This window comes from Camelus ferus, chromosome 30 (assembly GCF_009834535.1).
Source record: "Camelus ferus isolate YT-003-E chromosome 30, BCGSAC_Cfer_1.0, whole genome shotgun sequence".
Lineage (NCBI taxonomy): Eukaryota > Metazoa > Chordata > Mammalia > Artiodactyla > Camelidae > Camelus > Camelus ferus.
The window spans coordinates 12,747,279-12,773,778 of NC_045725.1; the positions used below are offsets into that span (position 1 = coordinate 12,747,279).

At 45.0% G+C, this 26,500-nt stretch overlaps 1 protein-coding gene and 1 long non-coding RNA gene across 11 annotated transcripts in view; one reads left to right on the top strand and one right to left on the bottom strand.

The window, feature by feature from the left end:
* Positions 1 to 26,500, top strand: part of SLC14A2 (solute carrier family 14 member 2) — a 429,946-nt gene that overhangs the window by 272,084 nt on the left and 131,362 nt on the right. The gene's annotated exons all lie outside the window — the stretch shown is intronic.
* Positions 18,473 to 26,500, bottom strand: part of LOC106729466 — a 64,441-nt gene continuing 56,413 nt past the window's right edge. For 3 of the 4 annotated variants that reach the window (XR_004316262.1, XR_004316258.1, XR_004316257.1), the window contains 3 exons: positions 24,505 to 24,537; positions 20,760 to 24,384; positions 18,473 to 19,905 (listed from right to left, as the gene is read on the bottom strand). This is a non-coding gene — a long non-coding RNA (uncharacterized LOC106729466). The remainder of the gene's footprint in view (positions 19,906 to 20,759; positions 24,385 to 24,504; positions 24,538 to 26,500) is intronic. The other variant, XR_004316260.1, reaches the window with a different exon arrangement.

The window sequence follows — 26,500 nt, forward strand, 5'->3', positions numbered from 1 at the left end:
GCCAATCAGCAAATGTTATTGCATGACTATGATGCACAACGCAAGATTTTCTGAGGGATGCAAAGATGAATAAAGCCCAACCCACACCTTCAAGATTTAGGTGGAAACTCACCAATGAAGTAACCATCGCAAATTTCCTATCGCTTACATGGCACTGAGGCAGCTACTAATATATCCACTATTATCCATTAAAATTTTCAGTAATGTAGTAATAAATGCATTTATTCTTGCTCATCGTGGCTACCTTCTTTCCTCTGTTCCTTAATTTATTGAAAACAGAAATGCAAACACCAGATTCAGTGATTCCCTGAAACCCAAGAATGTAACTAAGCATCCTGACAGCTTTCTCCTGGGGTAGTTGAGGGGAACACGCTGACCAGAAAGGAGTGGCTTTCCATTCACGGGCGTGCTCAAGTGTCCCGCGGTGCGCGCTCGGCACAACGGTGTCCAGCACCGAGTACGTTGTCAACAAATACTGGTTCAACACATGAGTGATTGGTTGAAAATGAGAAGTTTCCAAATGCTCATAATAGAGTCCGGAGATAACGAATTTAAACTAACAGCCTTGTCATACCTAAGCAATCATGAAGTTAAAATCAGTTTTAAGGAGCAATTATGGAGGATGTGGACAGAGTGTAAAGTCGGTATGCAAAGACCTGGGCGCTAAGCTTGATTGATACTAATTAACCAGGCTGGCCTTGGGAGGGTCCTCCAATCTTTCCCAGCTTTGTTTCTTCATGAAGTAAGGATGGAGGCCAAGCAGAGCCAACAGGGGTGAAGAGGAAGGAACAGGGTGGGGGCGTCCCAGCCCACACTCAGGCATCCTCCGCAGCTCCCCACAATGTTGGCGGCAGACACGTGGGACTGGGAGGGCAGGCCTGTGCAAAGCCACGTGGGTGAGAACCCTGGGGTCCAAAAACTGCACCTTGCAGGACTCAGGAGCCAGAGGAAGAAGCATCTGACAGACGGCTCTCGGAGATGACACAGGGCCCGCGCCACACTCCTCTCAGGCTTTCTAAGGATGAGTGGCCCCACACCCAGACCACCTGGTGACCTGAGAAATGCCGCCCTGGAGAAGTTCAAAGTCGCTGGGTAGTGTGAAATCTTAATATTGATAAGTCATTGGGTTAGTCATTGCTAATTTCCCCTAAATCCCCTTTCTGGAGATTCTCTTTACAAAACAACATTTCGCTTTCGGGAGCCCAGAGGATTAGCTATACCAAGTATAAGCCTGGGGCAAATGAGAACGTTAAACTCACCCGGAAGGAACCGAATCCCCATTTTTTTTCTTTTTTTCCCCCCTTTTCCTCTCCCCATTACTTTCCTTCCCTCCTACCTTCCTTCCTTCCCTTACTTTCTTTCCTTCCTTCCTTCACTCTTTCTTTCAGCCAAAGCCGTAAGATGGACAATGTCATAAAATGTGCAATACTCATGACAGTTGTAAAATCAGATAATACTTTGAAGACCTTGGTTCTCCTCCCAGATTTGCCACTAAAATAAGTGTGAACCTGCTGGGGCCTCTGTTTCTCTGGCCCTCAGCACCCTCATTTGTAGCATGAAGGGTCTGAACAGATCAGTGATTTTTCAGAAGCAGCCTGGGATAGCAGACTGCGGGAAGGAAAGATCAGAGATGGGGTTTCCAACCCTCCGTTCTCTCCTCAGTCAAGGAAGCTGGTTTCTTATGTGCTTTAACCAGGGGCAGGGAAGGTAACATAATAGTTCATTTGGAAAAACAAAGTGTTCTCTTTGCTTTTTATTTTTTATTTGAATTATAGTCAGTTTACAATGTTGTATCAATTTCTGATGTACATCATAACAGTAGTCATACATATATTTGTTTTCATATTCTTCTTCATTAGAGGTCACTACAAGATAGTGAATATAGTTCCCTGTGCTATACAGTAGAAACTTGTTGTTTATCTATTTTATATATTTACTTAGTATCTGCAAATCTTGAATTCCCAATTTATCTCTTCCCACCCCTATTCCCCCTTGGTAACTGTAAGTTAGTTTTCTATGTCTGTGAGTCTGTTTCCAGTTTTGTAAATAAGTTCATTTGTCTTTTTTTTAAATTCCACATATAAGTGATATCACATGGTATTTTTCTTTCTCTTTCTGGCTTACTTCACTTAGAATGACATTCTCCAGGTCCATCCATGTTGCTGCAAATGGCATTATTTTATTCTTTTTCATGGCTGAGTAGTATTCCATTGTATAAATATACCATAACTTCTTCTTTGCTTTTTAAAAACGAAACATTAGGAACTCACTAAGCTAGTTGATCTCAGTGGTCCTTTGCCCCTGTGGGTTTGTAGGTTTCTACTCCTTGAGTTTCTGTCCTGCAAAAGAACTTGTGCTCTGTGATGCAAAGTACAAAGAAGAGATGCAAGACAGAGTCCGTGGCTCCAGGGAGCTCACACAGCTCCAAGACTAACCTGGAGGTTAAAGTAGTGTTGGGGCACTAGCATCCCTGAGAAGGAAGAGACCAGAGATGGCTGTTGTGAGCAGAGAAAGATTCACGGAGGCGTAGCATCTGAGTTGAGCCTTGAAGGATGGGTGGGCGGTGGAGAAGAGAAGGGAGAGCCCACTGTAGAGATGGAGGCTACCCCTCCCTGAGCTGTCCTCATGCTCGCATCTGAAAGCCAGCGCAGGGATGTAGAGGAGAACAAGACATGCAGGTCCCTGTTCTCACAGAGCTTACCATTCAGGGAGACATGGACCACTCACCAAAGGACACAGTGAGTTCAGGGCCCAGTTCCACTTGGTGACAACAGAGCTTTTCCCACGACTTCATCTGACTCTGGTTAGCTTGGGGAAGGCCTCCTGAGTCAGCAGCAGGGCAGACAAAATGACCTCCCAAAGTAACTTCTCCTGAGACGCAGGCCCTGGCTGGGATTCCGAGACATTCCAATATCTGCTCAAAGGGCAGGCCCTCCCCCAACCAGACTGACCTCAGCCTTTCCCCTCCCAATAGATAATTACGCCTTTAGGTCTCCAAAGCAAGCGGTGCGGGTAGACCTTGGAAGTGGCATGCCATTTTCTGATGGGAATTAAAGGGTCTGAAGCAGCCAAAAGGCTTCCCAGCAGGAGGGCCTGTTACTCTTTTAATCGTAGCATTAAACCTCAGGCTAGCGTTACTTAAACATCCAAGCTGCGGCCCCGACTTGCCAATTAGCTTCTTTTGACGGACTCGATCATGGCCAGAGCCAATCTCACCCCGATGTGAAGGCAGCCACCAATTCTCAGAGAGGAGTCGTAAATCCTGGAACTCAAGAAACTCTCTACCCTGACCTTCCCTCTCAGAGCTTCCTCGCCTTTGGACTGATGCCTAAAATTCTTCCTCTGGGATTCAGGACATTCTACTGAAGGCTTTAATCCCTCTCTTCCTTAGGAGGGAATATTAGGTTCACAGTGGTATAAAAAAATCAAAGTTCACCAGTTACAGAGAACAGAAAACAAGCAGCTTGCTCAGCAGGGCAGCTGCTGTAAGAGTGATGTGCTTTGTTGCAATTGTAGAAAATCATTGAATTGGAATGTCCAAATTAATCTTGGGTCTTAACTTTGACATTTTAAAGTAGATATCTTAACTCTAAAATAATAATAATAATAAAAACCACAACATCTAGGTTCAATTTGCTTTCCACTCCATCAAATAGAATAAGGAATAAGATGGATAACATATTTTCCCAATTGTAGTCCCATGCTTTAAAAGACTTGTAATCTGCCAAATCAGAGATCACAGCTCTGGGTTACCATAGCATTTCTGAGACATCTTTGAGATACTCCATTTCATTTCACAGCTGATACGAATTCACCATGTGCTATACACTTTTGCTTTCAAATTTGTTAAATTCCACGATGTTCAAATTGATTATAATCCTTCAGAAAATTATACACCCGTTGTTTGCAGGGACCCAGTGGTAAACTCCAACCTAACTCCTCTAGGGTAGCATTTGTACTCAGTCATGTGTCCCTTCATTCAATCTATTCAGCTGCCAGAACAGTTTTAGACACTAAGATTACTGTTGGAAAGAAAAGACCCCCGTCCACATTTGCCGTCCGGAGGTGAAACAGACAGGTTAGTCAGTAACACAGCCTTATAACTGCGGGGATGGAGGAATGACAGAGGGAACCCAGAGCAAGGGACTCTAGTTTGCCTGGAGCCCCGGGAACCACAGAGAAGCGGTTCAAGCTGATGCTGTCCAAACTCACCACTGATGGTCAGGGATTAAGACATTGTAGCCAGAGCTCACCTTCCTTTGTGTTTTTGCAAAAAGGTGGATAGTCTAGGGGACTAGAGTTGAATTTTTTTCAAGTCCTTTTCTTATGGATAAAGAACAGGCAGAGCTCAGGTTTCTAGACACCTCTTGGTTAGAGAACCACCTTAGCTCTTTCTCCCTGGAGGGTAAAGCTGAAGGGAAACAAGCTGGTTTGCACAGGTGTCAGAGAAAAAACAAGATGGTCCAGGCTGCTTCTGGCAAGCTGAGAGCCCCAGCTGGCAGGGGGCCAGCCCAGTGGCATGCGAGTAATATAATACACAATCTAAATGCAAACGTTTGGGGCCTGTTTGGGGAATCAATTAACAATAAGCATGTACACTCATTTACAAAATAGCAGTGCGCCAGCGTAGACCCACATTGTAATTGGAAACTAAAATAATACCGGGAGGAATAATCATTAAACACTCTTCTCCAAAAAGCTAAGAATAATATTAAGAAAATAAAAAAGTGTCGCCCATCTGCAGAATTAGCTCCTTAGGGAAGCACAGCAAAACACACTAACAAGCAACTGAATCCGTGTATAAATGAACTGAAATCCAACAAGGCAAGGAAAGGCGAGGTTGGGCGCAGACTAAAAAAAAATCTCCCTTGCAGATTAGCTACCCCTGAACCAGGCAGAGTTCCATTTGATCGCTTCTTGTAAGACACAGAACGCTCCGAGGCTGGGCACAACCCTCGGGGGAAATTATCTGCCCATGTAGGGAGTCCCCAGTGTTAGTTCTGAACTTGGATCATCCCACTCGCACGCCCACACGTGAGCACTCCCACGAATACACTTGCGTGCACGCGCACACACACACACACACACACCCTTCACACCCCAAGGGGAATCCCAGACCCACAATTCACTGTGAGCTGTTGCTGGTGAAGGGAAATAGAATATGACACCCCCAAAATATGTCTCTTTGGCACAAAGATTATCTTGAGCTGATTATTTTTTATAAACTGCAGACACGGGAGAAGCTCTGAAAACCAGGTAGAAATTGCCCTTTCATAAGAGACATTTATATTTATACATGAAATCTCCATTTGTAAGGGTGTCTCCCCGCTCCTACCAGGAAAAATCTCTGAAAACATTTCATCAGTGGAGAAGGCCACACTTAAATCTGCATGAACCTTACCCTTGTTTACCGTGCCTTTCCTGGGAACCTCCCATAACTGGCCTTTCCCACCCCCAACCCCCAACATCTTTTGTCTTTAGCTGAAGACGGTACTGAAGGCTGTGGCCATTTCAAAGAATAACTCAGCTTTCCTGGGTACCACCCATATACATAAGAGGTATACATGTGATTAAACTTTGTTTTTCTCCTGTTAATTTGTCTTTTATTACCGGGATGTCTCAGCTAAGAACCCCAAAAGGGTAGTGGGAAAATTATTTTTCCTCCCTTACATTGGGGAAGAGTCCTTGGCAGAGAACTAATTGGGATGAGGGGATAGAGGTGAGGACAAAAAAGAAGAGGGCTCAAAACTTCCCCAGCTTGAGAAAGGAAACAGTCACCCAAGTCCAGGAAGCACAGAGAGTTTCACACAGGACCAACCCAAAGAGGAGCACACCAAGGCACATAGCCATCAAGTTGACAAAAATGAAGCATAAGGAGAAAATATTAAAATTAGCAAAAGAAAAGCAACAAATAACATACAAGGGAACTCCCATAAGGTTATCAGCTGATTTTTCAGCTGAAACCCTTCAGGCCAGAAGGGAATGGTATGATATATTTAAAGTGATGAAAGGGAAAAACTTACAACCAAGAATACTCTATCCAGCAAGGCTCTCATTCAGATTTGATGGCAAAATCAAAACTTTCACAGATAAATAAAAGCTAAAAGATTTCAGTACCACCAAACCAGCTTTACAACAAATGTTAAAGGACCTTCTCTAGTCATCAAACCATAAGAAAAGAGAATAAAAAGAAGAAAGAGGAAAAAAAAGGATCTACAAAAGATTGCTTTGGCAGTTTGGGGTCTTTTGTGGTTCCATATAAATTTTGGAATTGTTTGTTCTGTGAAAAATGCCATGAGTATTTTGACAGGGGTTGTACTGGATCTGTGGATTGCTTCGAGAAGTGAGGCCATTTTGATAATGGTGATTTTTTCCAATCCAAGAGCACAAGAGATCTTTCCATTTCTTTGTATCATCTTCAGTTTCCTTCATCAATGTTTTACAGTTTTCAGAATATAGGTAACCTCCTTGGTTCAAGTTTATTTCTAGATATTTTGTTGGTGCAATGGAAATGTTTAGGCCAGTTATAAAATTCTGGTTTTTGAAGTGAAAAAAAAAAAAGTGAATGAAGAGCCACAAATGGCAAAATATCCTTCTTTCTTATGAGGGAGTTGTATTCCATACATATATATGGTACATCTTCTTTATCCACTCATCTACTGATGTGCACTTAGGATGCTTCCATATCTTGGCAATTCTAAACAGCAGGATATATGTATCTTTTTGAATTAATTCTTATTTTATGGTTGGCTTTATTCCTTTGATAACTACATAAGTTTACAAAGCTAAAGCTCTAAACATTCTTAGAGAATGAACAGTACATATATGTAATTTTTTTAAATATGTGCAGTATATTGTGTATATGTATTTACATGCAATACATTGTATATATGCAGTCAAATTGTAACAGTTCTACCTAATAAAACTGAAAAATGAAAAAGAAAGAAGAAGAGAGCTCATAAACCATAACCTGAGTGCTTGGGAATCAAAAAGGTGCCTGGGCAAATATCTCCTGGCCAATGACTATAGGCAATCAATCTAGAGATTCAGAGAGGGCCCCCCCGTGCAGGTGCTCAGGGACGTGCTGTCCCCAGGGGTCTATGGTCTGGAAGCCCCTTACCCATGAGGACACTTGGAGTCCATCCTAAGGTGAGGTCTCCGAGTGAGGTGGAGTCCGGGGCTAGGAGCTGGCACACTGGTGCCACCAGGCCCCTGACAGTGGCCTGAAGCTACTCACCCAGTGTCTCTGGGCTTTAGCAGATCTTTGCATACACAGATTGGAGCTGGCAGCTGCTGCCACCATCGCACGCTGGAAACCACAGCTGTGCGTGCATAGAGCTCTTTTGGCCAATGGGCAGGCCTTGTACGTCCCACTTGGTTTAAGCTCCTAGGTGGTAGGAACCACATCTGTAATGTCTACGTAGACTAAAGAGATGCTTTCACCGTAATCTTGGAGTGAGCCACTCAGCTCTGCCAGGCTGCCCCTAGCACCGCTCCTCCATCACTGTGGATAATAGAGATTTGGTTGCGTGGAAGCAAAGCCTGTCATCAAACAGGCATTGAAACCCTAGTGGGTGTTAAGCTCCAACTGAAATCTCAAACCTCCCTTCCGGCATATAAGCATACTGCACGTGCCTGTTGACAGATCACCTGGTGGAGAGCTAGGGTGACGTGGGGCTCAGGTCGTGGGTCAGTGGGCATCCCCCGGACACACCCCTTGTTCCCCCCGCAGAGCCAGTTGGCATCGTGTTTTCTCGTAGTGCTAAAGATTGTATTAATACGTTTTGAATGATTGATTAAATGCACTTAAAATTGCATTTCTTTCTATTCTTTTTGATTACAACTTATGGAATAAACTCTTCATGAGTGAAATGGGTGAAGAGGGTCAAAAGGTATAACCACATCCAGTGACAGCATACACTATTTGTCTTTCTCTGTCTGACTTACTTCACTTAGCATAATGACCTCAAGATCCATCCATGTGGTTGCAAATAGTAAAACTTCTTTTTTTTTTTAATGGCCGGGTGGTAGTCCAGTGTGTGTGTGTGTGTCTCACATCTTTTTTATCCGTTCATCCATCAATGGACATTTAGGTTGTTTTCACACCTTGGCTATTGTAAATAATGCTGCAATAAACATGGGGGTACAGATAACTTTTTGAATTCGTGTTTTCACTTTCTTTGGAAAAATACCGAGAAGCGGATCATATGGCAGTTCTATTTTTAATTTTTTGAGAAACCTTCACTTTTCTTCCTTGGTGGCTGCACCGATTTGCATTCCCAGCAACAGCGCACAAGGGTTCCCTTTTCTGCACATCTTCACCCACACCTGTTCTATCTAAGTCCCCATATTTTTGAAGGAAGTTTTTATATTTTATTTGGGACTTTGGACCTGGAGGGACTTGGTTATCCACACTGATGGGTCTGGGGGGTTGTGCTAGGCAGAGTCCAACAGCATTAAGTGGTTCATTCCAAGGATATGACTAAAGCATCTTTTTCGTCTCCAATATTGTGCCATGATCTCTTGGGGATACAGAAAACTCACCATCAGAGAGTACCCAGGGTTAGGGACAGAGAACCGGAGAGGGGGACCCGCAGTGACTGAGCAGTTAGGGAAGTATGTTACGGCTCAGGGACCTGAGAGTCTAGAGCAGGGAGAGGATCAGAGAACTTGAAAGGTTGAGAGAAGCAGGTAAGGAGAGAGACGCTGAAAGCAAGACTAGTAAACTTGGAAAAGACCACCGAGGAGGAAGCCTGTCTCTTTTTTCCTTTCCTTTCTGTCTCCATTATTTTTAACTTACCTTTGAAGTGAACCAGCTTAACATGAGACAGTGTCTGGCTCACGTAATCTTCAAAATGTCCTGATTTCCCTAAACCAGCAAATTGAGCAGTTCAACATGCCTCGAAACCACTTGGTGAGTGTGTCAAAAATGTAGATTCCTACAGAATCAGTTTCTGGGGTTGGCCCCAAATCTCACGTGTACCAAACAGCCAGGTGATTGTGGAAACCCCGCAGACCAGGAGGGGAACTGGACTTGAGCACTGTGTTGACTCTCTGAGCATTGCGTCTCACCTGGGGGGCAACTTGTCGTGGAGGAAAGGTTGCTGGGCTGGGAGTCAGGAGACACGGGTTCTAATCCCGCCTTGAGTATTTGCCCCTGAGTAATGTCAAAGCAGTCACGTACCTTTTCTGACCCTCCCAGTTTGCACATCTTATTACAGGAGATAACAATGCCCCCAGTTGCATTACCGTGAATTTCAAACAGGAGCATGGAGGCTAAAGAACCTCCTGAAATATAAAATGCCATGAGGAGGCTGGCATCATGCTGCGGGTATGTTGTGCTGTGCAAAGGAAGCATTTCTTACCACTCATCTTGTTATCCAGAGCAGCTAAGCCCCAGAAGCACAAATACTCGGAGCCCACGAGAAAATGTCTAGCTCGCAGTGATAACTCAAGGAGGTTGCTCTGGCAGGCTCGCCCTTAACCTGTCAGACCAGGGTGAGTTCTGACCCTGCCATCCTCAGTACAGCAACTTCCCGGCAGCATCCTTCAGTCCCCGCCTCTCATTCTGCTCCAGCTCGGGGCGGGAACAGCCCTGCATAACTCACTACCCGGAAGGGAAGGGCCACCGAGCACATTTAATTCTGCACTGACAGTTCCTGGGAAGCAAGCCTGGTTCTACATCGTCCTCTGAAAGAAGCTGATGGTTTTGGTAATAAGACTTTCTTCAGGAAATTCCATTCATGTATTCATTCATTCATTCGAGACCACAAATATTTATTGATTTTTTTTTCAGTGTGCTTTTTTTCAGTTGTTTGCTGCATGAGGACTTTTGTTTGCTTGCTCGCCTTCCTTCTTTCTCAGGCTCTCCTCTGATTTCCCAATTCTTACTGACATGTGGGTCATTGGAAAATTGTATTATTCCATGGGCTACACCCCATTGCTTTTAGCAATGGTTAAGAGGACATTTGGAGGACATGGAGGTTAGAGGGCATTTTTAAGGGCACCTGATTTAGACAGTCTGGATTGTTTGGGGTTCCCATCACTTGCTAGTTTCCAATGCAGATACCATAGCCTTGCACATGTGCAGCCCCCCAAACTGATCTATTTAGGTTTCAAGTCTGGAGCAGTCCAAGAATCTTATCAGGACCCCATGGATGGCCTGTAGCAGGCTGTGGTCTCCAGTAATGGGGACGTAGGGGTCTCCACTTGCCAAGCTGCCAAGGATTGTGGCTGATCCCCAGTTTGAGGAAGATATTAGATAAATAAAGGTAGAAAATGCCAAGAAATTCCTTCTAGCCTCCAATGCTATGCTGGTCCTGGAAGACCCAGCCCAGATACCCTGCTGGTGTGGGACAGCATCACAAAGACAGGTGACTCAGGGCAGCAGCAGCCAGAGCCCCTCAGTGCCACCATCCTCTGCTTCCCCAAAATCTCTCCTGCCTTTAGAGGCCCAGCTCAAATGGTGCTTCCTGCCTGGAACCCTCTCCAAAGCATGCTCCCCTCTGTCCTGCTGTAGCAGTTTGCCTGGTCCTCTGCTGAGGGCTTCCTTTGTAAAGTTGTTCCACTTTTCGTGGACCATCAGGTCTCTGGTCACATCTGACCAGCACTTACCCAACACTAGGGCCTCGTGTGCATTTTATCATTTAATCCTCACATCCATCATATGAAGGTTTTGGTACCCTCATTTTGCAGATGAGAGGTGCAGAGGAGTTAAGTAACGTGCCCCAAAACACATCATTTGTAAGAGATGGAGTTGGAATTTAACCTCAGGACTGATGACAAAACTGGAGCTTTTGTGCACATGCCACGTGGGGTCGAATACCTGCCTTTCCCGGCCTTGGAAGGCTTAGCAGTAGCAAACAGACAGTGCCCGGCATGGAATCGGGTAATTTGTAGGTGCTTAATAAATGATCTACATTACTGCTGCCCTCAGCCCTGCGGCTGTGGGTCTTGATTGTTTATAGATCTCTCCTCCCTTGAGCCTTGCATACAGAATGTGTTTTATTAACTCAGTGTCCTCAGCACCCCAGTGTCTGGCCGCACAAATGCCTGGTATTCACGAAGTCTTTGATAAATGTCTGTTGAATGACATTGCATTGCATCAAACTCAACTGAGCCTTGCAGATCCGGCAGGGTTTGAATAGGGTGGGAAGAAGAGAAGGTGATGGCAGGAAGAAAGATGTGTGCTTGAACCAGTGTCGACAGCCCAGTTGGAACCAAAGCAAGAGGAAAGGTTGGATAAGACCTCACGGAGGCTCAGAGCAGCCTGGTCACCCATGGTAGGCAAGGCATGCTGACCTCAGTTCCTCATCTAGCTCACGGGAGGGCCAGCAAACATCAGATAGACATGAAGCTTTGGCCTTTCACCCTTCTTAATTCAGCGCTCATTTGGAGAATGGGTGATGCCTTGGTGGCAAGGACAAAGGACACTGAAAATGGCACAAGATAGGAATCCTAGCCTCTGCTACTTACTAAACCTCATAACTTGAGCAAGTTACTTAACCTATTTGAGTTCCAGTTCCTTACATGTAAAACAAAGGTAATGTTCACTTCAAAGTGCTATGGTCAGGACCAAATGAGAGAAATCACTCAAGTGCCTAACCCAGAAGTGGGTGCCCGTGGACCCCTACATCCTCCCAGGGTTCTAGGCTGAGCACAGTGACCCCATCACCACTACCACCTGGAGGATCCTGAGCTGAGAGAGCCAGTGAATGCCTTGTGCAAATAGGTGACTCCTGTTGAGAAGCAAAGACGCTGGGCTCAGCTTCTATCCACTTATCATGCCCAGTTTCCCAGAAGTTTCCAGAGCCACAGCCCCTGCCCCGAGCTCTTGCTGTCTGGCTCGGAGCCGTGTGAGGCATCAAAGAAGCAGTTTCTGGCACAAAAGCTGCCACTCAGGAGGTGTATCTGGGCAAACCATCTGATTTATTCATCTGAATTTCAGAATTTTATATTTTTCAAACTGCCAGCGATGAACCCAGGATGTTTGCCAGCATCCAAACAGGATGTTTTCAATGACCCGATTAGAAGATGTGTGTAAAACATGTTTTTAAAAAATAAAATACTAGGACTCTGTGCAGTGCAGTTAATGTCACTTCTCCTCCTTCTGAAATGAAAAGCTCCCCGACGTTTTGCATTGCCCCAGCCCCAGCCAAGTCTGGAAATGAGAAACCTCCACCTTTTTTTCTGACCCTAGTGATTGGGGTTAAAAAAGCTTTCTTCAGAATGCAGCGAGATTTCTGGTAGGACTAATTCAGGAAGCTTACAGCATCCCACCCATCTTCAGATCACGTCTGGTCACCAAAGGTGGAATAATTTAGAAATTCTAAGGCAGATGACTCTGTGTGTGTGTGTGGGTGTGGGTGTGGGTGTGTGTGTGTGGGTGTGAGATGGGGTCGGCTTGTGGGGGTGTGGGGGGAAAAGAGAGAGAGAGAGAGAGCTCCCTTATTATCAGGTGAAAAGCCGTGGAGTACCCTCCTTTCTGTCCCTGCTCATCCTTTAAACTCTCCATCCCATCTACTCAGGGGTTCTTTAAATATGGCTTCTGTGGGGAATGAAGCAAACAGAATAACTTACAGTTAATCACAGAAATGAGCAAATGAAGCTGAATTGACTTTGTGGGATTGGACCTGGCCTCTTGTCTCCCCATTTCCCTCTCGCAGGAAAGGTCAGGTGGACTGGGCTGGCAGTGGATGACTGAGGACAGCTACACTGGTCCAGGGCACCCTGCATGTCTTGAGGAATGTCCTGTCTCCTATCGTTTCCAAGCGCTGTAGGGATGCACAGCTTAGATACTCCTTGGCTCCATTTCCCTCTATTACCGGTTATTAACTCCTTTGACTTGCACTGAACATGTGCCAAAGCCCTTGGCCCAGACACAGAAATAGCTTTTATTAAACATTAGTGATAAAGAATATGCTTATAGCGCCCATGATAATTTCAAAATGCTCACAAATTTGACCTATTTGCTGTGCATTCCAATTAGCGTTTTATAAATATGCTCAAGAATTGTTTTCACATTTTAGATGAGACTCCTAAGACCAGGAATATGTTTTCTGGTAGCATTCTAGATGACCTCTGGCCCATGAACCCACCCAACGCAACAGCAACTCCAAACTTCCAGTACTACAAATTTAAATTGATGGCAACTGTGCCATTTTGGAGGCAGTTGGTGGCAGCCATTTTGTTTCTAAGTGTTTCAAGGTGCATCTTGGTGTTCTTTAATATTGCAACAAGTCTCATCAAAATTAATAATTAAAGGATATTTATAAGCAAAAAGGAAAATTAAAAATGCCTAGTGGGCAATAAAAGCATCCTTTACTTGGTTAAATGAAGAAAGAAGGCTCAATTCTTCTTCATGAGAGACAGCTTCAGAGAAAATGAACTAATGTTGCAGCTGTGTTTGGGTTGTGAAGGGAGGGTCTTTAGTGTAGTATTTCTTAGCCTGCACAACGATTCTCTTCCCAACAGTGACCCCTCATGGTTTATAGTCACTGGGATTCCCTGTCCAGCTGAAGGAAATTCAAAATCCTCTTTGCTGGTATAGTCCAGGAGAACTATGTGTAACATGGCTGGGAGTAATTGTCAGGACACTTTGACACTGAAGCAATATATTAATTCCTAATTCTGGTTCCTAAATGGGAGGTGGGCTCTTCTAACCAAATAGGTCAATGTCCACCAGTCAATAGACCCAGACTAACTGTGTTTGGCACTGTGGGGACACAGAAGAAAGAATAGCACAATATCTGATCCAAATAGCTTGTAGTTTACTTAGAAAGATAAAGAAAGTAACCAGAAAATCCACTAAATGGAAAGCAGAAGGGCCAAACTCGTGCTTCAGATAAGAAGCGATATTGGAGTGAACTTGAAAGGTCAGCAAAGAGTTACATGGGGTGAAATATTAGGAAACTGAGCCATAATGAAGAGGAGGGTAGAATATGATTTAGCTGCAACAGAAATTTCATGCAAAAGAGGAAGGGGACAGACATTGTGGACAGGTAGAATGTAGCAAGATTTCAAAGGCTTTTTTGACCAGGCTAAGGGAGGTGGATTTTAACTTTTTCAAACGTTTATGATCATCTGGAGCAGAGACTTTGTAGGCAAAGAGAGAGCTGCTACAAAATTCACCCTGACCTCATACAGAACACAAACAGAGGAAAGGTAATTAAAGGAGGAAGAATTGGATGGGAAGAAGATGCTTCAAAATCAGAATAATAAGTGATGGATGGATAACAATGCAAAGTTATAAACATAAAAAGGCAGAGCTGCAAGGATCTCGGGGATAACCTACCAAAGCCTTCATTTTATTCATCAGGGAACTAAGCTCCAGAACGGGGCATGTCTTGCCCAAGGTCACACAGCTGGTGAATGACAGAGTTGACATCTCTTCTTAAGAATCCTACAAGGAGAGAAAGCTTGGCTCTCTGTCCTGGGGGGCAGATTGATGGAGGGTTTGTTGAGCAAAAGGATACTGATCCCCTAGATGGCACCTCTCAGCTAATGAGACAGTGCTGGAAAATCCAAGACTCAAGACTCAAGGAGTAAGGTCACCTTTATGATCCCATTTTTCATCTCAGAAATCTTAAGAGCACACCCTCTTAGACTTCTCGTTTGTTGTAGATGATGTTAATGATGTGGGAAACAGCTTAAGAGAAAAATAAGACTAGCATCTCCCTAAAACAGCAGTTGCAATAGAATTACATAAATTCCCCAATTCATACCTTAACTTACTCAACTTCTTCACAAGAAAGACAACCTTTAGAGAAAAAATATAAACCTAAGTCTTTTCTACAGTCCCATGATATGGAAGGGACACGGCCTTTGGAGTCTAAAGCCACCAGTGGGGTTTTCTCAGCACATCAGTCCTGGGTGGGACTCCCTCTCTGACGCTCTGTGGTAGACAGCTGTCTTGTGTCTGAGGGTTTAAAATAGAAGCAGGTCTGAAATGGACAGAAGTCTCTGTGGGCTTCAACTTCTCCAAATAGGCCTGAAACCTGGCCAGGGTCCCAAGGTGTGCCCAACCTTCAGAGCCAGGCATCAAGGTGGTTCATATGTTCTGTTGCAGGCAGTCGTCATTGGCTCAGCATCGTTCTCTGAGATGGAAGACCCTGCCTGCCTAATTGGTAGATGTTCCATAAAGATTGTTGCTCAACAAACCATTGGAAAACATGATATTGTACATAAGTGAATTTCCTGGAAATTTAAAAAACACACACCTTTAAAATGTTCCTTCTTTTCATTCATTCATCAAGTGTCTACTGAGCACCTGCTGTGTGCTAGACATTGTGCTAGGTGCTAGGACACAGAGACACAAACTGAAGCTCCTGAGCTCAAATGAATATCATCAAGAATGATCTTTTATTTTTTAATAAATTTTGTTAGCAATCTTCCTGACAAAGATTACCTCCTTCCTACTTTCTTAAAAGCAAATGCTGAAATCGAATGCAGCTTCTTCTCCATAACCCATTATTAAAGAGTGCAAAAATCACATAGGTTACCAAGTTACACGAGTCTACCTGCCCTAATATAAAAATGCCCCTCGATTTCTGTGTGTTCCTGTTGGATCTAGCCAGTTTTTTTTCTTTTTCATCCCACATTATCAGCTTTATTTTTTCCTAATGCCAGTGCTTCTCATAATCCACTTTCAGTTCTGATTCTCCATATCTAATCTTCTATAGAATTGGCAACTATCTGTTGACTAAACATGTTGGAATCATGTGTCAAACAAGAGTCAATAAATACTGCATTGACAGCCTAAGGGGAGAGAATGGTACATGGTCTTTACTTATTGCAAAAATTCTGTGGGAAGCTATTTCAGCTGTTTGCAATGTTTTTGTACTTGCACATGGGGTCCAAGATCTGAGTTGCTACTAGTTCGGCCTCTGAATAAATGGGGTACTGAAACATCATTTGGGCATTTTTCCTGGTGAGACAAAGCATTCAGGTTAACTGCATAGAGGAGCCCAAAACACTCTGCTACATAGAAGTTTTGGCAAAACTGGAACTGTTTCAAGTTTAGATGTGTCCTTTGAGAACTGGTGGCTCCAATCATAGTACCTGATGGATTTCTTAGTCTATGTGAATTGATACGTTTTTCCACTGTGTCACCCCTGGTGGGAGAGGGGTCATTAGAAATCACCTTCCTTTTATTCCAAGTCCAGAGGCCAAGGTCAGAGACTGGTTTCAGAAAAGGTCAAATGATGCCAAGTGTCACACTGGAGCAGTGAGTTAATCTCAGCCAGAGGTTAGCATTTGAGTCCCACTTTTCCTGATGACTAAAAGTTGACTCAGCAGTTTCATAAGCCAGACTTAAGATCCCAAATTAGGAAAGAGGTATAAAAGGAAGAAACACCCTTGTTCAGGATCTTGAGCTGTCCTGGGCTTTGGGCTTCACACCAGGGGAAGAGAGAGGGGGCGAAACTGTGATGTTCAGAGAGGCACTTAGAGTCTGAGGAAGCAAAGCTGCAGCTTTGGAGCTGGGAGAGACCTTAAGGGTTATTTTGCACACATCTTCTCTACAAATTCTACTCTCTGCTCCTCATCACTGCAGATCATCTCCTTATGAGACCTCACTGAGGTTGGAAGGGAATTTTACAGAAGAGTGGCAAGTCTTAGAAATAGGGAGCTAGCAGCAGCAAAAACACCAAGTAGTTCAAGCACCTAAATGTATAGGTGGGGAAAAAAAGTCCAGAGAGGTGTGTCCACTTACTCAGGATGGCAAAGCTGACTAGCAGCTGGACCAGAATTCAACTTCAAGCCCAGTAGCTTTCCCACCATACCACACATCTTAATCGGTTTGGGCTCCTGTAACAGTACACTGTGCACTGGGTGGCTTAAACAGCAAACATTCAGTTCTCACAGTTCTGGAGGCTGGAAGTTCAACATCAGGGCACCAGCATGGTCAGGTTCTCGGTCAAGGCTTTCTTCCTGGTTCACAGGTGGTTATCTTCTCACTAGTGTCCACACGTGGCGGAGAGGAAGGTCATCTGTCTTGCATCTCTTTTTACAAGGACACTAATCTCATTCAAGGGGGCTCCACCCTCATGACCTAATTACGTCCCAAGGGCCCCACCTCTTAATACTATTACTTTGGGGATTAGGAGTTCAGCATATAAATTGGGAGGGGTGGGGTACCAACATTCAGTCTGTACTATCATGTAATACAGCTTTATGAATTTCTTCATTTTATTTCAACAATTGCCTAAGATGTAGGTCTTAGAAATGTAATCTTTTTATTATTATTTTATTATTATTATAAAGTTAGTATTATTTACTAATAATATATAATAATTAAGATGTTCATTAATATTATTATTAAAACAGTAGCATGTCGAATCTCAGAGGAACTTTAGAGTTCATCTGGTCTGGCTCTCATGTTTTACAGATGCTTGTTCAGGATCGAGCAAAGGATTTCATGGAGCATGTCCTGAGCAAAGGATGGAAAATGGAGCAGGAATATATAAAATCATAGATTTAGGAAACTCAGAGATCATTAGTCCTGCACTGCCTTAGGTGATGGGTGACCCTGGGTTTAGGCAGGGGAACTGACTGGCTCATGGTCAGTTAATGGCAGAGCTAGCTCCAAAATCCTGGCGCCATTATCCTTAGCCCTATGTGCTGTTCACAGCACCACAGGGCATCTTTGCAGCCTTTGATGGGGAGAAAAAAATACATCTTTCAAATATCAGCATATTGTAAAATCACAGTTCACTGGAATTCTCAGGAAATGAGGCATTCTGGTTAAATGAATTAGCTGGTTAATGAGACCCGAGGTCTGTTCCATGTCTGTGATTCTTGCCTACTTTCCCATCTGCTATGATATCTGATCCTTCACAAAGAGGCAACCAGAAAACTCTTCCTGTTCCTGCTCTGGTTTTTGGAAATCTTTCCAAAATGTCAGATTCTCATTTTCTTTTTATGCTCAGTCGAGTCTAGTGAACATCACTGGGCCTTTGTCTGCTGATGAGGGAGCTTGCTAGGACCATGCAGCATTTGCTGGTAATGACGGGGCTGGGACGGGTTATTTTGCACACTTCCATTACCTCTGACAGCTTCTCCAGCTTGAGCTGGATGTGACAAATAGACAAAGATTTTGTTGAAAAGGTAATTTGTTTCTACCTTTTTCTACTCTGGAGTTTACGTGATGGGCATAAAAGTTAAGGAATTGTGGTTCATTGAGTTCCCACAGCACATGACTCAGCTCCTAAGTGACATCCTCACTGAGTCCCCCTCACCACCGTGGGAGGTCGGACTCTCCAGCCTCATTTTTCAGATAAGGAATCTGTGGCTTAGAGAGGTTGAAGAACTTGCCCCAAATTGTACAGATAAAGAGAGATGGGGCTGAGGTTTGAACCTAGCTTTGAGTAGGTGATTAGCAAGGGACTGGGGGTATAGTTCCAAGTGCTTGACTATGAGCAAAAGCCCCAGAGATAACAGCCCTCTGCGGAGGCAAAATGAGAACATTCTTTATCTTTTTGGGTCACTTTTTCTGCCTGGGCCTCAATTTCGTCATTCATAAAATAGGAGAGGGGAGAAGTGAATCAGGCCCCCTCTTACTGAACAGTCCTTACCCACCAGCTTGAGTGCCTTTTCTTTACTGTATCTGGATTTGGAACTATAGGCAATGAAAGAGACACATCTGTTTCTTGTTCAAATCATTTAATCAGAGAGACAACGTGGAAGGAGTAAGCAAGTCAAAAACAAATGTATAAGATGCACTGTCTCCATTTTCTCAAGCCAAGAAAATGCACATTAATTGTGAGTTAAAAATAAAAAGCCATACATTCCAGAGTTTACTTTCAAATACAAGGATGCAAAGAGTATTTAGTTCCTTCTTCTTAAGCTATCCAAGAGGGCTTCTTGGAGGAGGTGAGATTCTTTGTATTATGTGTGGCAGGGAAAACACTCTGCAGAGAATCAAGGGTGGTGTGTTCTAGTATCTGTGAACACTGAGAGAGGTCTCAGAGGCAAGAGTGGGATGGTCTTGGAGAAGAAGGCGTGCAGTGTGTGTGAGTTTCTCAGGGCTGCTGTAACAAAACAACAGATATTTATTCTTTCAGAGTCAGTTTTGGATGCGCTAAATGTCTGAGGTCAAGGTGTTGACAGGGTTGCTTCATTCTGAGGGCTCTGGTGGAGAATCCATTCCTTGCCTCTCTCCTGGCTCCTGGCAGTCGCTAACAATCCTCGGCATTCCTTGATCTGTAGATGCATCACTTCAATGTCCACCTCTGTCTTCACATAACATTTCTCCCCACATGTCTGTCTCCTTTTAAAGAGGACAGTTCGTCATATTGGGTCAGGGGCCCACCCTTCTCTAGTATGGCCTCATTTTAACTTAATTCCATCTGTCACAATCCTATTTTGAAATAAGGTCACATTCTAAGGTACAGGTGCGGGGGGCAAGGTTTGAGACTTCAACATATATTTTCAGAGGACATAATTCAACCCATGAAAAAGTGGGAAAAGCAGAAGGGCTGGATGGGAATAGCAGCAAAAGACCAGGGAAGTGAAAATATCTCATAATTAGGTTTGCTGGATTATGAGGGCAATGAGACAGGGATTCCTCGATGACCAAGGACAGATCAATTAAGAACATCCCCTCAGCCCTGGTCTCAGCAGGGCCTGTCATTGGATGCTGTGGGTGGGACATCCTCTCATGCCTTCAAAGACCCTGCAGTCCAGACTTTACAAGGAAAGGAGCTGCATGTGCTAAACAACAATTCAGATCACAGCGCGAGTCCTTCCTCCCTCCCTTCACTGTCTCCATCCAGCCTCCTGCCATCTCGCCATCTCTGCTTCCCTCCTTCCTTCCACCCTTCTTTCTGTTCTTCAACAAATATTTTTTGACCGCTGTTATGTGCCAAGCACCTAGTTCTAGGCATTCTGTTCTAGGTGTTGGCGATCCTGCAATGAGCAAAATAGACGATTACTACCAAGAATCCCTGCTCTCCTGGAGCTCAGATACTAGCAGAGAATGCCCACAGGCAGTAAGCATAAAAAGTAAATTGTATAATAAGTTGGAAGGTTTTAAGCGCTTTGTAAGATGGGGAGGAGAGTGTGGACAGCAAAGTAATGAAGCTGGGAGTTCAGGGGTTGTCAAGGTAGAATTCCTAGAAAGGGTGACACCTGAGCAAAGACTTGAAAGAGGTGAGGCAGTGAGCCATGCGGATATCTGGAGGGAGTGATCCAGACACAGGGAGGAGTCAGTGCAAAGCCCTAACATGGGAGTGGGCCCTGGCGGCAAAAGGCCCACGTGGCCCCATGAGAGACGGGAGTTGGGCAGAGAGGTGGGAGATGAGGTCGGAAAGGAATAGGTGACATCTTATATGCTATTTAAGGACTTTGACTCTTGTCTTGTGGAAGTCGTGAGGCTCTGGCAAGTTAAGTTTGCAGGGTCACGATACATGCATTTGGCTGGCTTCCCTGGGCCCTGGGTAGACAATAAACTGCAGTGGCCACGGGAGGGGTCACGAGGCAGGTAGGAGGCTGTAGCTAGCATCCAGGTAAGAGCCGCCACCAACCAGGATGGGGACAACTGTGGGGGAAGCAGGCTGAGAGGATGATCAGGAGTTCAGTTTGGATGGAGAGCAGAGATGTAAAGGAAGCAGTTGGACACAGGTTTCTGGAGTTCAGCAGAGAGGTCTGACTTGGAAATAAATATTTGGTGTCATCAATGTGTAGACAGTGTTTATGTTAGTTATCTATTGCTGGGCAATACGTTATCCCAGAGTTGGCAACCCAAAATAACATTCATTTACTTGTATGGCTTCTGAGGTCAGGAATCTGGGCGCAGCCTAGTGAGACTGAAGTCAAGCTGTTGGCCAAGGTGTGGTCATTGCAAGGCTCCATGGGGCCAGAGGACCATTTCCAAGCCCATCGCCGCAGTGTTGTCAGGCCTCGGTTCCTGGCTGGCTGTCATCCAGAGGCTCCATCCAGGTCCCCGATGGCTCCATCCAGGCCCCCGACATGAAGGCCTCCCTGGACGGCTGCTCATACAGCGCAATGGCTTGCTTTCCCCAGAGTGAGCAACTCAAGAGAGAGAGGGAGAGGAAAAAAGACCGAAGCCGCAGTCTTTTTTATAACCTGATCTCAGAAGGGACATAACTACACTTCTGCCGCATGGTGTTGGTCACAGATGCCACCCTGGTGTGATGTGGGTGAGACCACCAGGAGGTGGAGATGGTTGGGGGCCATCTTGGAATCTGGTTACCTTATTATTTATAAAGACATGAGATGGGAAGAGATGGCCCCAAATCCCTCTCCTCCTTCCTTCCTTTCTTTCTTCTTCCCTTCTGTCCTTTCTTCTTCCTTTCCTCTTTCCTTTCTTATTCCCCATCTCTTCATTCCTGCTACACAGTTGCCTACTGCCTACCATGAGACAGGACCACATAAGGCCACTGGGGTCAGCGACAACTTAAACACAGCCCTTGTTCCTGGGGAGGTGGTGTATTTGGGGAGGCAGATAAACAAATACTCACACCCAGCACCACATTGTCCCAAAGCAGGACAGACAAGGTGCCCTGAGGGCTCAGAGGGAGGAGAGTTGCGGACATGCGGGAATTAGGGGAACTTCTCAGCAGAACATACAGGGCCCCTGGCTGACCATGAGGGTCTGAACACCAAAAACAGCTTCAGGGGGAAAGTTGGAACTTGTACTCGTGGGGAAGGTGAAACCATCCTGGGGTTGGGCCCTGTCTATAAGCCTGGGCCCCTCCCCGTTTCTAGAAATCCTCCTGCCAGGACATGGCTGCTCACTCCCATCAGAGGTGGTGGCCGGGCAGGCCAGGCCGAAGGAGCGTGTAGGGCCAAGAGCCGGGCGCACCTCCACCCAGGTGGGAACCGCAAGGGGTCTCAGAGCAGAGGCTCAGATGAAATCCAGACCCTGCCTCTCTCCCCCGACAGCCGGCCCTGCTGGAGCCCAGCCGGGCAGCCCCATCCATCCCAGACCGCGCCGGCGAGCCTTTGAAATACAGCCGCCTCTTCCTGGGCCTGCTCCCTGCGCCCCCATGGTGTCATTTCCAAATCCATTACATTCCAATGGCTTTGGGATCCTTTAATTACATGTGACGAAGCCTTGCCATTGCTGGAATTAGACGGGCTGTATTGACGATTTATAGGCCTCAGCTTTCACACAAGCAGGGCAATAAATTACATGAAATGGGCCCTTCAGCATTAAAAACTTCAGAGCTACCCACTAAGCCATGACAGCAAGAAAAAAAATGAAAAGGTAAGAGAATCAAAAAAAATTTTTTTAAAGTCATGTCTGTGTCTCATGTGTTTAAAATACTGTACGTGCAACAGGGAATGTCAAAAACACAGGGTGCAGAGCCATCGGCAACTCATAAAATTTTATCTCTAGGATGAGGATTTCCAACCCCATAATGAGGACTTCCCTTTTTTTTTTTAAATCCTGGGCAATTCGTGCCTGACGAGGTGACTGGGAGGGCGGGGTGGCTGCACACCCATTCTGCTTGCCCAGATTTCATGGCGGGGTAAGGACGGTAGGCTGAAGCAGCCCCCAGCTCCCCATTTGGACCTTCCTCCTGGTCCCCTTGACCAGCCTCACTCCATCCCTCAGACTTTTGTCACGCTGGTCTCCACAGACGGCATGACGAGTCTCTGCCTTTCCTTCCAGCCGCATTTTCTGACACCCCTTGCCCAGTGCCCGGAGGCATCCTCTGGCCTCACAGGGCACCTTCCCTGAACACACCACATCCAAGGTCAGCCCGACTCTGTCCTGGGGAGTTGCCAAGCCCAGCGCTGCTCATAGGCCATATCTGAGGGCCGGGGCTGGACGTCTTGCTTCCTTTCTGTTCACCCGCTTGGCACCTGGCACAAGGCAGAGCATGCAGCAGGAACTCCGCAAAGGCTTTAAGATTAAGAAGCTGAGAATCAGGAATTCAGTTGGGCTCCAGTCCACAGAGGCAAGGAGTAGCTGTGAGAGAGGACGGTGAGACCGGTGGGAGGGAAGGGATGCGACTGGGGGAGGAGAAACATCTCACCTCAGCAGGGCCTCCTCACCCGGCGGCAATACGAATGAGAACAGAAGAGTACTGGGAGCCAAGACCTTTCTGGAGGCAGGGATGTTTGTGGCCCTCAGCAGCGGGAGCCTTTGGTCCTCTTGCCAGTGCCCTGCCTGTCCTGTGGTCCAGCTGTGTGCGTGTGTCCCTACCTTCTCCCACTACTGATGGCCTGACAAGCCCAGTTCTGAGCTCTTGGCCCACTGAAGTCATGTTGCCTCTTTAGGCAAATCTCTCAAACCAAGAGCCCCTCGTAGGTACCTGGCCAGCCCGCAGATAGGCTGACCTTGGATCGGGTGCCCACCAGTCCAATCAGCCATCTGTAAGGGGCAGGCTCACAGGCACCAGCTTAGCTGCTCAGGGAAAGGAATGGACCAGACTTGCGTCCACTGGGAAGCTGAGGAAGGACAGGCTTTCTCAGGGCTTCCAGTACAGAACAGTTCACAGGAGAATCGAAATGTGGTCTGAGTGTAAGTAGGTAGAGCTAAGTCTAGACCTGAGAGAGTCTGAGGCCGGGTCTAGCCCTGTCTGATGGCTGTGACATCCAAGCCTTACGGATGAGAAAAGGTCTCGATTTTCAAATCTGAAAGAAGGGGGAGAATCGGCCGAGGCCACAGAGGCAGGTGAGGGTGTGTGAGGCCACCGGGCTGTCCACTCTGCCTACCGCTGAGGCTTCTTGACGAAACGTGTCCACACGAACAGGAGTCATGGGTGCCATGCTCACTGCTGGGTTCCCAGGGTCTGCACAAAATAGGGACTGATTTGCTGGATGAATTAATAACTCTGAAGGGCAGAGACCTCTTCCTGAGGCAGGCTGACTTCTTTGACAGACATTCAGAGGTGCATCTATCCTAGGGGCTTAGGTGATGAAGGAGATAAAGGTCTTTTGCTTTTGGGTCCCCCAGGCGTCAACAGTCAGAAAGCCTCGCTTAAGTTTTCAGCTCTCTTGCCTGAAATAGCCCCCAGGACAATTGCAAAGGTGTATTTCCCTGCTCAGTAGTAACTTTCTAACCTCTGCAGGCTCGGAATCCCCAAAGGGCAAGGCTGAGAGCTGCACTGTGGTCTGCGTGTAAGCAGGTAGAGCAGTAGGTAGAGTATGTGGCTTTGGAAGTCCCAGTAGAACCCAGAGTAGGTGATCAGGGGCCAAATACTGTCATCAAGGACTGCCTCTCTTGAAGGATATGCAAGGGGAAAGCAGAGACTCGGGCTGATTCAGCAATGCCAGTGTCTGAAGGATGAAAGGATTGGAGAGGCATTTGATGAAAGAAGGGAGAAACGAGGAGGTTAGATTTAAGACGCAGAAAGCAGTGTGCATCAGGAAGCTGCTGGGTGATTTGTGTATTTGCTTTTCTCCATCAGCTTCCTGCAGAGGATGAAAAATGACGGGATCCATCAAGGTGCATCTTGTTTTATACAAGGATAAAAAGAAAAAGAATTCTTGAAATACTAACTAAAGTTGAATTCCCTTCTCCTATTGACTTACATTAGTAGATTTCATAGAACCAGTGAAGTAGACCTAGAAGGTAAGGTAGAGGGTTAGGTCAAATCTGTTACTTTAGAGACGAAGCATATGAAACTGGGAGGGTCCGTAACGAAAGTAAAATCGTGGTAAGGTGGTTTCGGCAGCAGAAGGGTGGGGGGCTAACCAGCCTCAGAAGTTTACTCACCGTACTGCCTACAGAGGTTGGACTCTGACTTTGGGGCTGTTACTTATTTAATATTATTTCATATTTGTTATTTTATCTTTATTTGTTAAATGTTTGCCTTTAAATTGACCAGCTTTATAAAATTAGCTTTTCCCTAATAATACCTATAGTAACAGCATTTTATGAAGCTGATAGCTGGCTAAATATATGTTAATACACACATATGTATATATACGTAATATCGAAAATATATTATAAACATTGTATTATTAATTTTATATCATATATATAACTGCACATCAAAATAAACATATAAACATTAAAATATGAAATATCATCCATAGGCAGCCTGAAACCATCTTGCATACTGCCAGTGGTATATGCTTGCCCTTTGGAAAATACTAGATAAATGACTCTAATGATCCTTTTTCATTTCAAGATTTTCTGATTCTTGAAAAGAAGTTTGGTTTTGTGACTATTTTTCGAGGACCTGGAGCACTTTTCCCTTTTTCTCTCCACTTTACTAAATCGTGGCTCTGCTCAAATCACACCTCCCCCATGGAGGCTTCTGTGCAGGAAAGGGATAACTTTGCAGGCCTGAGATGATCATCTTTAGAAAGATCTGCTTGCAAGGCTGGCCTTTGGCTGCCGTCTGGGAACTTGGATTTTAGGAATGTTCCCACCACTCCCTAACTACTATGATGCGGGCTCCCTGTGCCTAACCTGTGTGCAAACAGTGCGGTTTATGCTAAACCCTGCCTCCCTCTGGGAGTCTGAAATTTTGGTAGGTGTTCACATGTGTGGTCAACTCAAGGCTGGAGGAATTAAGCGCGTCCTGTGTGACTCCACCGGGAGTGGCCTCTGGGAGCTCGCTCCTGATTTCCTCTAGACCTTGCCCCATGTGCCTTTTCCCTTTGCTCATTTCACTTTGTATCCTTTTGTTGTAATAAATCTGAGCCATGAGTGCAACTAGATGCTCAATCCTGAATCCCTGAACGTGGGGACCACACATACAGCTTCCTTCCATGACCATTCCACCCTCCAATTCTCTTCCTATTCTGAGCCCATTTAGTAACTTAGATATAATCATGCAATTCTCCCCCTTGTTCTGTCAATTAATAAATCACTAGTACTATATGGTGTCTCTGTCCTATTCATTAATAAGCTTCTATAAAATCAGGGACTGTTTCTTATAAGACTTTGATTTGTATTTGTGTTTGTGATTAATAATATCTTATTCCTAGTAACTGTTCTATGGTTCTTTTTAAAAAAGAATACAAACAAAACCAAAAATTTTGGATATGTTGGTTATTGTAAAAATTACTTAGAAAGTATAGAGAAGCAAAAAAGAAAAATAAAATCATCCATGATTTCCTATCCAGAAATAGCCATCTTTTAATCACTTGGTTATATATCCTTTTAGTCCCCTCACTGTCCACAAAGAGCTTTTGTGAGAAAGGAATCATGACTTTTTATTGAAGTATAGTTGATTACAATGTTTCAGATGTACAGCAGAGTGATTCAGTTATACATATATACATATTCTTTTTCAGATTCTTTTCCATTATAGGTTATTACAAGATATTGAACATAGTTCCCTGTGCTCTACTCTAGGACCTTGTTGCTTATCTATTTATATATAGCAGTGTGTATCTGTTAATTCTAAACTCCTAATTTACCCCTCCCCCATCTTTCCCCTTTGGTTACCATAAATTTGTTCTCTATATCTGTGAGTCTATTCTGTTTTGCAAATAAGTTCTTTTGTATCATTTTTTCAGATTCCAAATACAAGTGATGTCATATGATATTTGTCTTTGATTGACTTACTTCACT